The sequence below is a fragment of the Lactuca saligna genome, chromosome 4 (assembly GCF_052625555.1).
Source record: "Lactuca saligna cultivar CGN05327 chromosome 4, ASM5262555v1, whole genome shotgun sequence".
NCBI lineage: Eukaryota > Viridiplantae > Streptophyta > Magnoliopsida > Asterales > Asteraceae > Lactuca > Lactuca saligna.
Window position 1 is genome coordinate 70189239 of NC_136420.1, and position 14724 is coordinate 70203962.

The window sequence follows — 14724 nt, forward strand, 5'->3', positions numbered from 1 at the left end:
AAAGATGACCAACAATTTAAAACAAAACTCGCCTGGAAAGCTTTCCAACACGTTGCTTCTTATGATTCTGCAGTTTCTAAATGGTTATGGAAACAAACAGAAGGAGGTCCTCTCTTATATTTCGTTCTTCAAATTGAATTCAAGAATGTACCCTTTTGGTGTCTTGTTGTGTTAAAAGATAGATCACCCACATCAAAAGGTTTATATTTTTCTATAATTCATCAAAAAAAAAATTAACTCCGCTATTTATAAAGATTTTAGTTTATTATAGTTGGTCACAAATCCGTATAAAAGAGAAGAGTTTATAACAATGAATGTAATAAAGGGCAAAGGGCTCCAAAATTTGTTCGTTTAGAGCTTCAATCTGGTTGAGCCGCTCCTGGTCCTTACAAATATTAGGGTATGTAACAGTAACATGTTTACACTAATAACAATATATTTTCGTTTTTTTTTACGGATAATAACGTAAAATATGTTTACGTGTATTGAATTTAATATAGGAAAAACGAAAGAAGACCCTTGTATGAAATGATACAAGTGACAATATTTTGTCGTGTAATGGGATTTTCGCAAAGAGAAAAATAAGTTGGAAGCAAGTAAATGACAGCATTGACCTTTGGGTGGGTCACGTGAGATCATCCTTGAACGCACGAGGCGGTTGAAGCAAGCGCCAATAACTTGTAGCATCTAATTTTTCACAGCTAATAATCGCTAGTCCCCATATCAATAAAGCACTCATTTAAATAATTTATTAGAAAACAATATCTTCAAAATATTTTATTAATATATAAATATGTACAATCACCTGATACAAATAATAAAACCAAAATATCATATAGTATTATTCTTATCACAATGTTGTATTTAAAAGAAATTCTTATTAAAGTATAATATTCTAAATGTTATATATTTTAATAGAAATGATCAATACATCATATTCTAAAAAGTCTATTCAAATAGAACAGTAAAATCATATTCTAAAAAGTCTATTCAAATATAACAGTAAATTTACTTTGCATTTAATGCCAAGATTATATTCATTTTTTTATTTGCAATGCATTATTGAAGAATAAAGATAATATCATGTATTCAATGAATAAATAAAATACATTGTTATCTCTACTCATATCTATACATTTCAAAACAAAGACTACATATGATTAATATTTTTTCTTAAGAAAAATGGGTTACGTTATCTTTGGTTTATAAAATTTTTTGTTTTACTTTTTCTGTTTTTCATATAAGTTAGGTATTTTGCTAATAATAAACATTATTGTTAAACTATGTATCAACCTATCAATTAAAATATTATGCTTATATTTAGGACAAATGGGATAATGTCTACGAAAAGTATTAACATTAATATTCGATGCATCTACACTTATTAGCACCGATAAGAATGGCTTTTCGTGAGTTAAATAACTATCGTCTGATTTAAACATTTATTTAATAAAATACTGTTCTATTATTATTGTTTCTTTCTAAACAAGTTTTAGTTTTTTTTTAGTATGCATCTTGAGAGAAAATATATTTCTGATTAAATATAAACGTACTAAAAAAATTCAATACATATCAACGGAAGGCAAACGGATAACAAAATGAGCTGTTAGTTTTTTCTGAATGGTAAAAGTAATTCTTATGAAAACAATCTAAGTATGTATGCATCTTGTATGTCTGTTCTTAACCTTTTTTAAACTTGTAAAGTTGTAATAATTTAGCATTTATCATTTTAATTTTGTTTAACATTATAAAATCAAGCATTTTGAAATTAAGGTTATGCACCGTGCGCATATTAATTGCATGGAAGGAATATTCTTCTATAACTCAAATTTTATGAAGTGTATCACAAGTTATTGACTGATCGGGAACATCTAAACTAAAATATAAATCTAATAAAACTATAAAGCTAATAAATAATTATTGAGTTAATGTCATTGATGCCCAATAATTTTTTTTTTTAAATGTCTGTGAAGATATTTTTTTGAGTTCTAGGGTCATAATGTGGAATTTATTTGGTTTAAAAGACCCTTATAGAAAATTTGAAGGGGTACTCCTTGTCATGCCATAACATGAATTTGCCATGTAGTTGCCTTTCCCCGCCACATTTGTATTGATCCTACCCGACCGTGTACATATTGCATGAACTCACCTCTCATACTCGAGTGATTTTTTTTTTAAAACGCCTAACAAAGTTGCAGACTCAATTACAACTTCTTTGATAATTAATTGCTAGAGCTTGCAGATTCTATGAAATAGTTTATTTAAATAAACTTTGACTTTTGACTCAATTTCACTGCTTAGGTGTTTTTTTTTTCACTTAGAAGATAAAGATGGCACATGTCTCTTACCTGGTGATGAGGAAACCCTAGTTGTCGAGGTAGAACTCTGAGGTGATTGCCCTTGATTATAACATCCCAAAAATCATGATAAAAATTATTATTATTAAAACCATATCAAAATCCATATATCATACAAATCATAGTTTTCAAAAGTCATAATTATAAATCAGAGTATCCTAAAATCATAGGTCACATCAATATCGACGATGATGTGCACAATCATGCATTCACCTTGCCCTTATCCTCAGATGTAGCTAAAACCATAAAATCCAAGTGTAACCTAAAGCTTAGTGAGTTCTCCCAAAATACAACACATAATAACAAGTACGATACATGCATAAATGGTTTGTTGGCCCATGGCCTTAACCAAACCGTCCAAGGTTTGTTGGCTTATTGTCTTAACCCAACCATCCAGAGTTTGTTGGCTCATAGTCTCAACTCAACCATCCTGGGTTTTTTGGTCTCCCGTACGAAGCAGTACCACCCATCCATGGTTTGTTGGCCTCCCGTCTCAACCCAACCACCAATATGTCGACACATGCAATAGATTACAATAATCAACAAGTAAATCATACAGTTCTACCAATCTAACAGGTTACTACAACATAGTAGCATCGTATATACTAGGATATATAACAGAATCTAATAGGTCGGCATTGGTGCCTTCGACCCACGAGTATAGTAAGGAGTATAGTAAAGAAAACTTACCTCACAGTCTGAAAGATAGCTGAACTGATCACTGCTCTAAACATTGTCTTTATAGATTACTTATACAATAAACAGGGACCTAACCTCAATCTTATTATTCAAATTATACCCCAAATGACCTAAAGTCAAACTTGATCAAAGTCAACGCACTACAAGAAAACAACCCTTGAATGACGTGCAAAGAATGACACGCAGTGATTTACGATACGCAAAAGTGTGCGCCCTAAAAATAATGTCATCACTTCTAAATTTTTAAGGATAGAGGACACACATTTATGTGTGCCTTGAAATTAGTGTCAGAAAAGAAAAAAAATACGGAGGGCACCTATCATAAAAAGCGTGTCGTGTAAAGGTGTCGCTTTATATTTTTTTAAGAGGGCGCGTTCTCCGTATTTTTTTGGGAAATGAAATCCCAAAAAAATTAAATACCCCGCCTGATATTCCTTCTTCTTCTTCTAAAATCCTCTGCTAAGAACCCTAAATCATTCATAACCATTTTCCATTCCTAAAAAAATTAAACATCTCGCCTACTACGACTCCCTAAATCACCCTAAATCATAAATCCCTAAATATTAAGATCCCTAATTTGTTCTCGAGAAACGGTGCCTTAGATAAAAAACCGTGAATTCAACTTCGAATTAGTTCAGGTTCTCTCAATCAAGAACCTCCCCGTTCTATAACTCAGAAAAAGCATCAATGCACGCATATTGCACCTGCGCTGGAGTCAGCCGTTCATTATCCCATATGGTTATCGTCACAGCCTCGGGCTTTATCAACTCCTTCCACAAGATCTTTCTCATAAATTCTATCAATCCTAACCTTTCTCTCAATCAACAAACCCTAACCTTTCTCTCTATTCACGAGCCAGTAATCAGCAAAGAAGATCAACAACAAACACCAACTGGTTTGATTTCTCCCTAAAACCGGTACAACTTCTCCTAAATCCGACTTCTCTCCACTCTCTGAGTTTGTTTTCTCCCTAATCGATGCATCCACATTCTCGTCTCTCCCCCTCCACTGGGTTTTCTCTCATCTCTCTCCTCCATAGATGAATATTTTTCTTTCTCCTTTGTTCGTGCTTCCTTGTTGCAGTTGGTCTCGGTGGTGTTTGATAGTTGGAAACGAAAGCAGCAGTGAGTATACAACAGGTCATCCATTCCAAAAAAAAAAAACTTTACACGTATAGAGAAGGTTAATTCCACATAAGGGATGGAGCTAGAAGATGTGGGTGATAAAAAAACGCAACCATTGGAGCCATAAGATGTCTCTCCTCCACCAGATGAAGATTGTCGAAGAGCTGAAGGGGGGGGGGGGGACCAGTTTCTATAAAGCAGTGCTCTATATGTTCCTTTTTCTGGTAATTCTATGATCCCTTTACAATTTATTCGATTTTCGTTTTTTTATTTTATATATGTGCATATTAATTTCTAAACATGAATCACTTCACCTTCTTAAATCTTGTGTTTTTTTTTTCAAGGAAATCATCCCCCAGTTTATAAAATTGCATGCCTAATTGTTGAGATATGCGTTTGTTTTACGCTGAGGGTGATGGTAGGGCACCTAATTCTCCTTTATCACTAATCGTTCTCATCCTACCTCAGTCTTCAATTCACCTGTTCCAAATTTTTACAATTTTCCAAAGAGAGGTAAAATATAACCATGATTTGAATGTCTCACAATAAATAAATAGAACGTAGTGTTGTATTTGACTTATCTGATGTTTGTACTGAATTGGTGCTAGAAAAAGATCTGTATAAATTGAGAATGAAAAGAACTTGTTCCATTCCATTCCTTTGTGATCAAATTGTATACCTAATTGTTATTATAGAACTTTTATTACTTGTTTCCTTCCATAAACAATCTCCAAGATCAATAAGCACCAATTCATCATATTTGGTCCTATTCGCAGTAATCATAACAAAAAAAAGTAGACAAGTATGAGACAACACTAATGAAATTTTGGTTTATTTCCTGCATTTATTGAAGAGGATCTAAAGAACGAACGATCTTAGAACACAAATACAAAAGCAATATGCCATTGTTGGAATGGAGATGGATTTCAACAACCTGAACTTTTTGACTTTGATTCTTACTAAATGGAAAATAAGAATAATTGAACAGGGGAAGTGGCGACCTAAATACCAAGTGTAATCAGAGAATTGCTACTACGTAGGGGCAGATTTTAGTTTGCATCTTGTTCACCAAGGTAAAAGAAATAGAGAAATAGGAAGTGTAGAAGAAAAAAAAAAGATGAACATGGGAATGAACCAAAAAATAGAGGAATAATGTTTACTTCTTGCCAAAGGTAAAACTACTTATTAAAAACACGATTTTGAATGAAATTACAATGTAATGCAAGTCCAATTTTGTACTAAACACAAATGAAACCTAGTCTAATTCAAATACGACATAAAAAATGCAAGTTTACTAAACAATTCCTAAAATACCCCTGGGCTAAAATTTTCCCAATTTCTCTGGGTTATCCAACAAGTATTGCAGAAAAGTAGGGTTATTCTTGATTCACCAGAGGAGCAAAAGAAGAAGGTTTAGTGATATAGCTATAATAGTGTGATTTGTGAACTAACTTGAAACTATTAAAACCCTTATACACTGGAAACCCTTCTGTTGAGGATGAGCATTTAGAGACATATGAACTTTCAATACTAATTTATAAGTTTCCTCTTTCCTGTGTTTATACTTTATAGTTAGATTTTAGATTTTTGTTTCTTTATGCTATAGAAAGTTTTAGATATTTAACTACTATATGGTAGTCTATGTTGAGGTTTGAATAAGATTCTACTTATTATTCATCATACATCTTAATGCGTGTATTTACTTTAAACAGGTTGTTGTGTAAAGAATTAAAAACAATGTCATATGTGACAACATTGATCCAAAAGTTGTACTAAATTTGTCTTCATGTCTAGAATCTCCACCAGTCTCTCCATATAATCAAGACGCTCATCAACTTGAATGGCATCCAAGGGAACCACCACTGAATCGTCAAACACATAATTTTAAAGCTGAGAAACATGGAAGGTGTTGTGAATCTGACTAAGATCCTCAGGCAGTTCTAATCGATAAGCCACATTGCCGACTCTATCCACTACTCTTAACGACTCGATAAATCGGGGACCCAACTTTCCCCTCTTCCTGAAGCGTATAACACCCTTCCAGTGTGATACATTCAATAAAACCATATTTCCCACTAGAAACTTTATCTTGGATCATCGTCTGTCGGCATAACTCTTCTGTCGGATCTGGACTGTTTGCAATCTCTGCCTAATCTGCTGAATAAGCTCTGTAGTCTGATGGACCCCCTTAGTCCTAACCATGACCCTATGGTTGATCTCTCAACAAAAAACTGGCGTGGGACACTTTCTTCCATAGAGAAGCATGAAAGGCATTGCACCACTACCATAATGATAGTCATTATTGTAAGAAAACTCGGTTAGGAGAAGATAGGAGTCCTAACTTCCACCGAAATCATTGAAATAAGCCCTCAACATATCCTCAAGTGTCTAAATGGTCTGCATACTTTATCCATCATTCTAAGGGTGATAAGCAGTGTTGAAATGCAGTCTCTTACCCAACTCCTCATGAAACTTCTGCCAAAATCGACAAGTAAACCGCACATCATTGTCGAAGATGATAGAAACCTACACCCTTATGGCAAGAAACGATCTTACACACATACACATCGACCAATTTCTCAGTCAAAGAACTCTCTACGATGATGGAAAAATGGGCACTCTTGGTAAAATGATCGATAATGACCCAGATATAATCGAATCCATTGGTCATCCTTGTTAACTTGGTGATGAAATTCATGGTTATATGTTCCCATTTCCACATAGGAACCTCTAAGGGATGCAACTTGCTATGCAACCTCTAGTGCTCATCCTTGATTATCCGACATGTCAAGCATATCTCCACGTACCATGCAATCTCTCGCTACATGCATGACCACCAATAACTAAGTCTCAAGTCTCGATACATTTTTGTGGCTCTAGGGTGAATCAACAAATTGGATTTATGAACCTCCTCTAATACAATCTGTCGAACCCCGCTAGAAAAGGCACACATACCTAACTACATTGGGTCAAAAATGTTTGGTAGAAAACTTGTCAATCTCACCTCTGATTCTCTCATGCTTCCAATTTTCCTTCTTGACTCCTTTGGCCTGATCCTCAATGATTAAATCTAGAAGTGGGGAGGCGATGGTCATCCTCAACTAGTGCTCTCAGGTAGGAGGACTAGCTTATATACGGCTCAAAGTGTCAGCAACCACATTTGCCTTTTCCAAAAGATAGAGAATCTCACAATCATAATCCTTGACCATGTCAAGCCATCTGCACTACCTCATGTTTAGATTCGGCTGATCCATAAGATATCTCAAACTCTTGTGATCCATGTACGTGGTACACTAGACTCCATAGAGATAATGTCTCCAAATCTTAAGGGCGAAAACCACAGCCCCAAACTCCAACTCATGCGTCAGATACCTATCCTCGTGAGGTTTCTATTGGATTAGTGTGTAAGTCCATAACTATATCTAGTATGTACTTGACCCGGTTGTGCATGGTCCTTTTGGGTTGCCTTCACCAAAGCAACTTGACTGGAGGAATAATATAGAAAGAGGTGATTATGATTTATTAATATATTATAAGACTAATATATTAAAAGAGAAATCATATTTGTTTAATTAACATTGGTCAAGAATTAATTGAGAATTAGTTTTGTGATCAAAAGAAGTTAATTGAACTAGGGGGCTGAACTGTAATTATGTGCTAGTTGCAAAGTTGGGCAAGGAAACCCTAATAGATAGGGTGGACGAATTCTAAGGATAATGCCTTAGGAATTCGTCCAAATGAAGTGTTCTAGAATTATCTTATGGGTTGCTTGGTGGCTAAGTAACCGGATAAGGATAATGATTGAAACCTTAATTCCTACACCTATATAAAGATCCCTTAGGCATGGGAAATTAGGCCACTTGAACCCTAGAAGTCCTAGAGTCGTATTTCTCCTCTCCCTCTCTCTCTCTTGCTTCCTCCAATTGCTATTGGTGTTTGTAATTCACTAGAGGCACAGCACTTGAGGTGCTAAAGTTCTCAAGGCTCCAAGATCTTTAATCAACAAGGTAAACATCTAGATCTGTTTTGTTGTGTCAATTTCGATTATATACACTAGATCTAGGGTTTGAAACTCTTGGATGAATTGCATGTACAATAGAGAATCCTAGATCCAAGCATTAATTTTTGCATGAGCACATAGGATGTTATTTTGTGTAAAACCCATCAGTTTCAACTACCAAGATGCGTAAGCTATGACTCTACCCTGATGTATGAGTACCGCCCCTAAACCTTTGATTGATACATTAAAAATAGAACAAATCCTCAACACCCTCAGGAAGAGTCAACATTGGGACCTTATATATCATCCTCCTCAAGGTCTCAAATACAACCTACTGCTCGAACCCCCAATGGAAATCCACACCCTTCTTTGTCAGACGGGTCCGAGGAAGTGCAATCTTGGAGAAATCCTAGATGAATATGTGATTATAACTAGCCCATCCAATAAAACTCCTGATCTTATATGGCAGCTTTGGGACATTCTACTACATCAGTACCTCAATCTAGGCCAGATCAACCAGAATCTTGTTGTGATTAACGAGGTGTCCTATAAAATAGACCTTTCATAACTAGAACTCACACTTGGAGACCTTGACATAAAGCCTCTCTTATCTCAGCACTCCAAGTAGCTCTCTAAGTTGCTCCTCATGTTGCTCCCTGGTCTTGGAGTAGATTAGAATATCATTAATGAAAACAATAACATCATCAGCATGCATACCCAGTTCATCAAATACATGAACGTTGCAGGTGCGTTGGTGAGCCCAAACATCATCACCACAAACTCGTAATAACCATAACTAGTTTGGAACACTGTTTTCTCCACATCGTCCTCCCTGACTCTCATCTGGTGGTAACTTGACTTAAGATAAATATTGGAAAACCAAGATGCACCCTACAATGGTTCGAAGAGGTCATCACTGGTAGTGCGAGGCGATACGATGCCTTAGCAACCGGGGCCACACCAGGGATCAGATCGATCCTGAACTCTACCTGCCTCACTGGTACACCAGGTAAATCCTCTAAAAATACATCTGGAAACTCTCTAACCAATGTCACATCTGAAACTGAAACTCACCCCTCATCCCAAGTGTCGATATTATACACGAGATAACCCAAACACCCATTTAAGATACTGTTGAGCACGGGAAGCTGAACAAAAGGTCGAACCAAGTACCCTCCCTATAAATAGTCATTTCTCTTCTACTTACGATTTGAACTACCACCAACTGTCCGTCATAATTGATCATGGCTGAAATCTACTCAAACAGTCAATCCCTACAATCATGCACACATCCCTCATAACGAGATGAATCTTATCGAGCAGGTAAGATACCCCGAATATCTCCAGTCGTTGATCGACATTCACCCTCATGAACCTATCCGCACTTTCCACAAGTGCAGCCCCCTACCCTACGGATTATGAATCAGCGGGTTTGAACTGCTTCACTACTGGTTGTGTCTGAACTAGGATCTGCCTATTTTCTCTGGTCTGGGTCGCAATCTCAATTTCTCTCCTCCGAGTGAAAGATTGCAACTCAGAAAGAGAGTTATACCTTTGCATTGATACAAACTTATAGATCTCTATCTTGAGCATGCTCTAGTAACAAGATATATGGACCTGCTCTGAAGCAGCATACTTGGGGTAAAAAAGAGCTCTCTCAGTAAACATCTTAGTGATATCCATCACCAACTCTATCATTTTCTTCAACAACAGATACTCTTGGGTCAACATATCCTTCTCTACCAACAAATCATACTCAGTAGGGAACATCTATGTAAACTGCTCCCATGTCACTACGACTTTCTCCGTAGGAGAATAAGCACCGATCACCAGCTTCCACCAGTCCTTCCCTCCCAAATGAAGAAGGTTCAAGGCAAACTTGACCTTCTGGTCCTATGGGTACAAGAAAGTGAAGAAACAACCCCCCACATCAAATAGCTACCTCATAGCAACAATGGGGTCCTCAACCCCATTGAAATTTGGGGGCTTTGTGTTACTGAAGTCTCGATATAGAATCGTCCCTCACCCTTGGAGTCTCGCAGTAACAACAACTACAGTGGTTACGACAACAACATCCTTAGTAAAAATGATGTATCTCTTATCAAAGAGCTCAATCATTACGGTCTTGATAGATCCAAACATCTTCGGGATCGCCCTAATATCCACGATCACCTGAGTGATGATCGTCTCACAAATATCATCATTAGTCAATCCTGGCCTCTTCGGGTCATCTACTCTAGATCTCGAACCTCTCGTAATCACCATACTGAAAACAAACTATGGCATTTAAATTTTTAAACCAAAATTTTCATTTTTAATTTACCCAAATAAGTATTCATGAAACTAAACCATCATAAAATCACAAGTATCAAGTACAAATCATCACTACAAATATCAGAGGGTCCCAAAATATCTAATAATAAAATCTCCAAGCAAATGAGTACAATTAAGCCTTCATTTTCCATCGATCCTCAGAAGTACCTGAAACATATATAATTAACAACTGTAAGCACGAAGCTTAGTGAGTTTCCTAAAATATCACATATATCACAACACATAAAACAACTATAAGTTATCAGCAACCCTGGAGACTACCGGAAGGCTCAATGGGCAAACAACACGTCACGTGGGTTATCAGCAACCCTGGAGACTACAAGAAGTCTCAACACATATAAAAAACACATATACAATAATAGTACTTAGGCCCAACTGTTCATCACATTCAACTATATAGGGCCAATTTACCACACAGGTAAGAATAAGTGAAGAGACTCACCTAGACTAATGACTGATAGAACTCACACCCGAACTGCCAAAACTAGACTCCGCTAATTAGATACACTAATTAACCTTAATTGATAATTAGGGTATTTTCACACACACTTCTAAGGCTCAAGAAATGTCTATTCCACACTTAGATTAAAAGATCATTTTACCAATCATAATGCCCCACACAATTTACTCCATGCCCAATTTGTCAAAATTCCGAAAAGTAAAATAAAAAAGTTTAGTATGCTTGGCGTACTCAGCTCTAGGCTTGGCGTAGAGCGCATCACCAGAATCGGGCTCACATAAGACTACATGGGGTGTAGCTAAGCATACGCGCAGTGTATGCACATTGTTCCTCCATTTCCATGCAAAATGTATTAAGCATGTAAGACATTCATTTTAAACATAGATCTGGCCCTAAATAACGTCTTAAACCATAAAGTCTCTGACTTTAAGCCTTTAAATGGCTATAAGGAGTTATAACTCAAAACCCTAAACTTCTATTTCATAAAAACCTCCCCACAACTCTTGCATGGAAGAAAAGTAGTGACTAAGTTAGCATTTTTATGACTCAAGACACCTTAGGATGTCAAAAAGGACAACTTAATCGATCTGTAGCACTCCATTCTCACCAAGATCCATGCTTTGGAAAAATACTAAAATACAAGACTAAACAAGATCTAATAATACAAGCTTCAAGATGCAAACTTTATACCTGGAAAAGGTGCACAAGAAGGTGAAGTTTCTGGATTTACAAGCTTGAATGAACCACCTTCACTTGAAAGATCTTCCATCAAACACCAAACACATAAGAATCACCTTACAAGCTTCAAAACTCTCATTCACACACTAAGGTTTTATTTTAGGGTTTAGATGGAATGGAGGGTGGATAAGATGGTGTCTAAAGGATGAATAAGATGGTTAAATAGGATTCACACCCCAAACTTTAGGGTTTGGAGACAACACAAGTACGTCCGTCATACACATATGTACGCCCAACATACTCAAATGTTGACCCGCCCCCAAGGCCAGCTGACTTACGCTCTATGTACAGCTTGGACGCCCAGTGTAAGGACCATTTTGCAAACTTTTAAGATACAAGGGACTAGAGAGGAAACTACCTGACAACGGGTGTTACAAGTCTCCCCACTAGAATCAGACTTCACCCTCAAAGTTAGCATCTACAAATAGATCTGGATAATGCTTCCGCATCTCATCCTCGGTATCCCAAGTCCACTTAGAGCCTCTCCGATGTGCCACTGAACTTTAACCAAGTTCACAACCTTGTTCCTCAAGGTTTTCATTCTTCGATATAGAACCGCCACCGGCCTCTCAATGTAACTTAAGCGACCATCAACCTGGATGTCTTCAAAAGGAACCACAACTGTTTCATAGGCTATAGACTTCCTTAACTGGAAAACATGGAAGCTATCATGAATCTGACTCGAATCCTCAGGTAGCTACAACCGGTAAGCCACCTTGCCTACACTAGCCAACACCCTGAAAAGGACCAATAAACCTAGGCCCCAGCTTTCCCAAGTTCCTGAAGCATATAATACCCTTCCAGGGTGATGCCTTCAGAAGCACCAAATCTCCAACCTGAAATTCTAGCTTAGAGTGCCGCCGGTCCGTGCAACTCTTCTAAAAACTCTGAGTCGTCAACAACTCCCACCTGACTTGTTGAATAAGCTCGGTCATCTTGAGCACTATCTTAGTACTCCCCATGACTCTCTACCCAACCTCGCCCTAACAAATAGGAGTATGACACCTCCTCCCATTAAGAAGCTCAAAGGGGGGCATGCCAATGTTATCATGATGACTATTGTTGTAAGAAAACTCATCCAAAGGAAGGTAGGAATCCTAACTCCCACTAAAATCGATTATGCCTGACCGTAACATATCCTCAAGCTTCTGAATAGTCTGCTCACTTTATCTGTCAGTCTAAGGATGATAGGTGGTACTGAAATGCAACAGGATGCCTAAATCTTCGTGAAACTTCTTCCAAAATCTGGAAGTGAAATGAACACGGAACATCCCGATCTGAAACAATAGAAGTTGGCGCCCCATGCCAAGCTTCCACCTACCGAACATAAATCTTAGCTAGCTTCTCTGCAGAAGAGCGCTCACTTATGGCTAAGAAGTGAGCACTCTTCATCAAACGATCAACTATCACCCAGATAGCATCAAATCCCCTCAAATTCTTCGGTAATTTTATGGTGAAATCCATCATGACCTACTCCCTCTTCCACATGGGATCCTCCAAAGGCTACAATTTTTCGTGAGGGCGCTGGTGCTCGGACTTGAACTTTCAACAGGTCAAGTATCACTCTACAAACTAGGTCACATCCTTCTTCATACACGAACACCAATAACTATACTTCAGATCCAGGTACATCTTGGTATACCCTGGATGAATGGAGAATCTCGACTTGTGGGCCTCCTCTATCAATACTCGTTGAGCCCCACCTGTATACGACACCACAAACCCACCCATGAAGAGTCAAAATCCCCCTATTGTTAATATCAAAGGATTAAATGTGACTGTCCACCCTCTCACTCTTTCGGTATCTTCCTTCGTGGCCTTCGACTGTGCTTCCTTGATCGCTTCCAGAACTGGTTCAACATTATCATCCTCAAACACGTCTCCTGAATCAGGGGACTAACTGTTCTCGACTCAAGGCATTGGCCACCACATTGGCCTTGCCTAGTTGATACAAAATCTCATAGTCATAATCTTTCACTACATCAAGCCACCTCGTTTGCCTTACATTCAGGTTAGACTGATCCATAAGATATCTTAGGCTCTTATGGTCCATATAGGTGGTACATCGAACCCCATAAAGTTAGTAGTACCAAATCCTGAGATAGAAAACTACTTTCCCCAATTCCAAATATTGGGTGGGATACTTCGCCTCATTAGGTTTCAGCTGCCTCAAAGTGTATGCAATCATATGCCCTGTCTGCATCAACACGGCACCCGACCCTGAAACGGATGCATCACAGTAGATCATAAAATCCTCACTTCCCTCAAGGAGGGCAAGTGCTGGTGCCTCACAAAGTCTTTGACAAAGAGTCTTGAATGACACCTACTGCTTAGACCCCCAAATGAACACGACATCCTTCCTCTATAACTTAGTTACAGCAACTGCAATCTTAGAGAAGTATCGAATGAATTTCCGATAATATCCCACCAAAATGAGGAAGCTCCGAATCTCAAATAGAGACTTCGACACTTCCCACCACACCACCGCCTCTATCTTGGCTCGGTCAACCAGGATACCATTTTGGTTGACGGGGTATCCCAGAAACTGAACCTCGCGTAACCAGAAATCACACTTGGAGAACTTGGCATATAGCTTCTCCATCCTCTATGTTGACAGAAAAACTTTTGGGAAACACACTTGAACAAGCGTTAGAACAAGTTATAATGTGGAATAAGTTTAACTCAAAGGATCATAAAGCTCAACAATAATAAGAAGTTAGAGTTAGAGAGTTAGATAATTAGATGCAGAAATATAATGATGAAAATGTAAGGAAATATAAATGACAACAAGTATTATGTCAAGTAAACACTAATCTGATTCTTAACAAGGATTGCACTCAAACCAAGTTTGTAAGTGTGATCAGCTAAAAGTGATTATGTCAAGAATGACTTGCTTCGAAGGAGAGATTTCGATCTTAAGATAAGTATGTAAGTTCAGTAAGATCTTTGAGAATAAGAGAGAGTAATGAGATGCAATCTATGAGATGTAAGAGATAAGAGAGATGTGTATTT

At 37.5% G+C, this 14724-nt stretch overlaps 1 long non-coding RNA gene across 1 annotated transcript; it reads left to right on the forward strand.

Moving 5' to 3' along the window:
• The first annotated feature begins 236 nt into the window (after window positions 1–236).
• Window positions 237–775, forward strand: LOC145038605 (uncharacterized). The gene is made up of 2 exons (XR_013679458.1): window positions 237–400; window positions 501–775. It is a non-coding gene; the product is annotated as an uncharacterized LOC145038605 (long non-coding RNA).
• The last annotated feature ends 13949 nt before the right edge of the window (window positions 776–14724 follow it).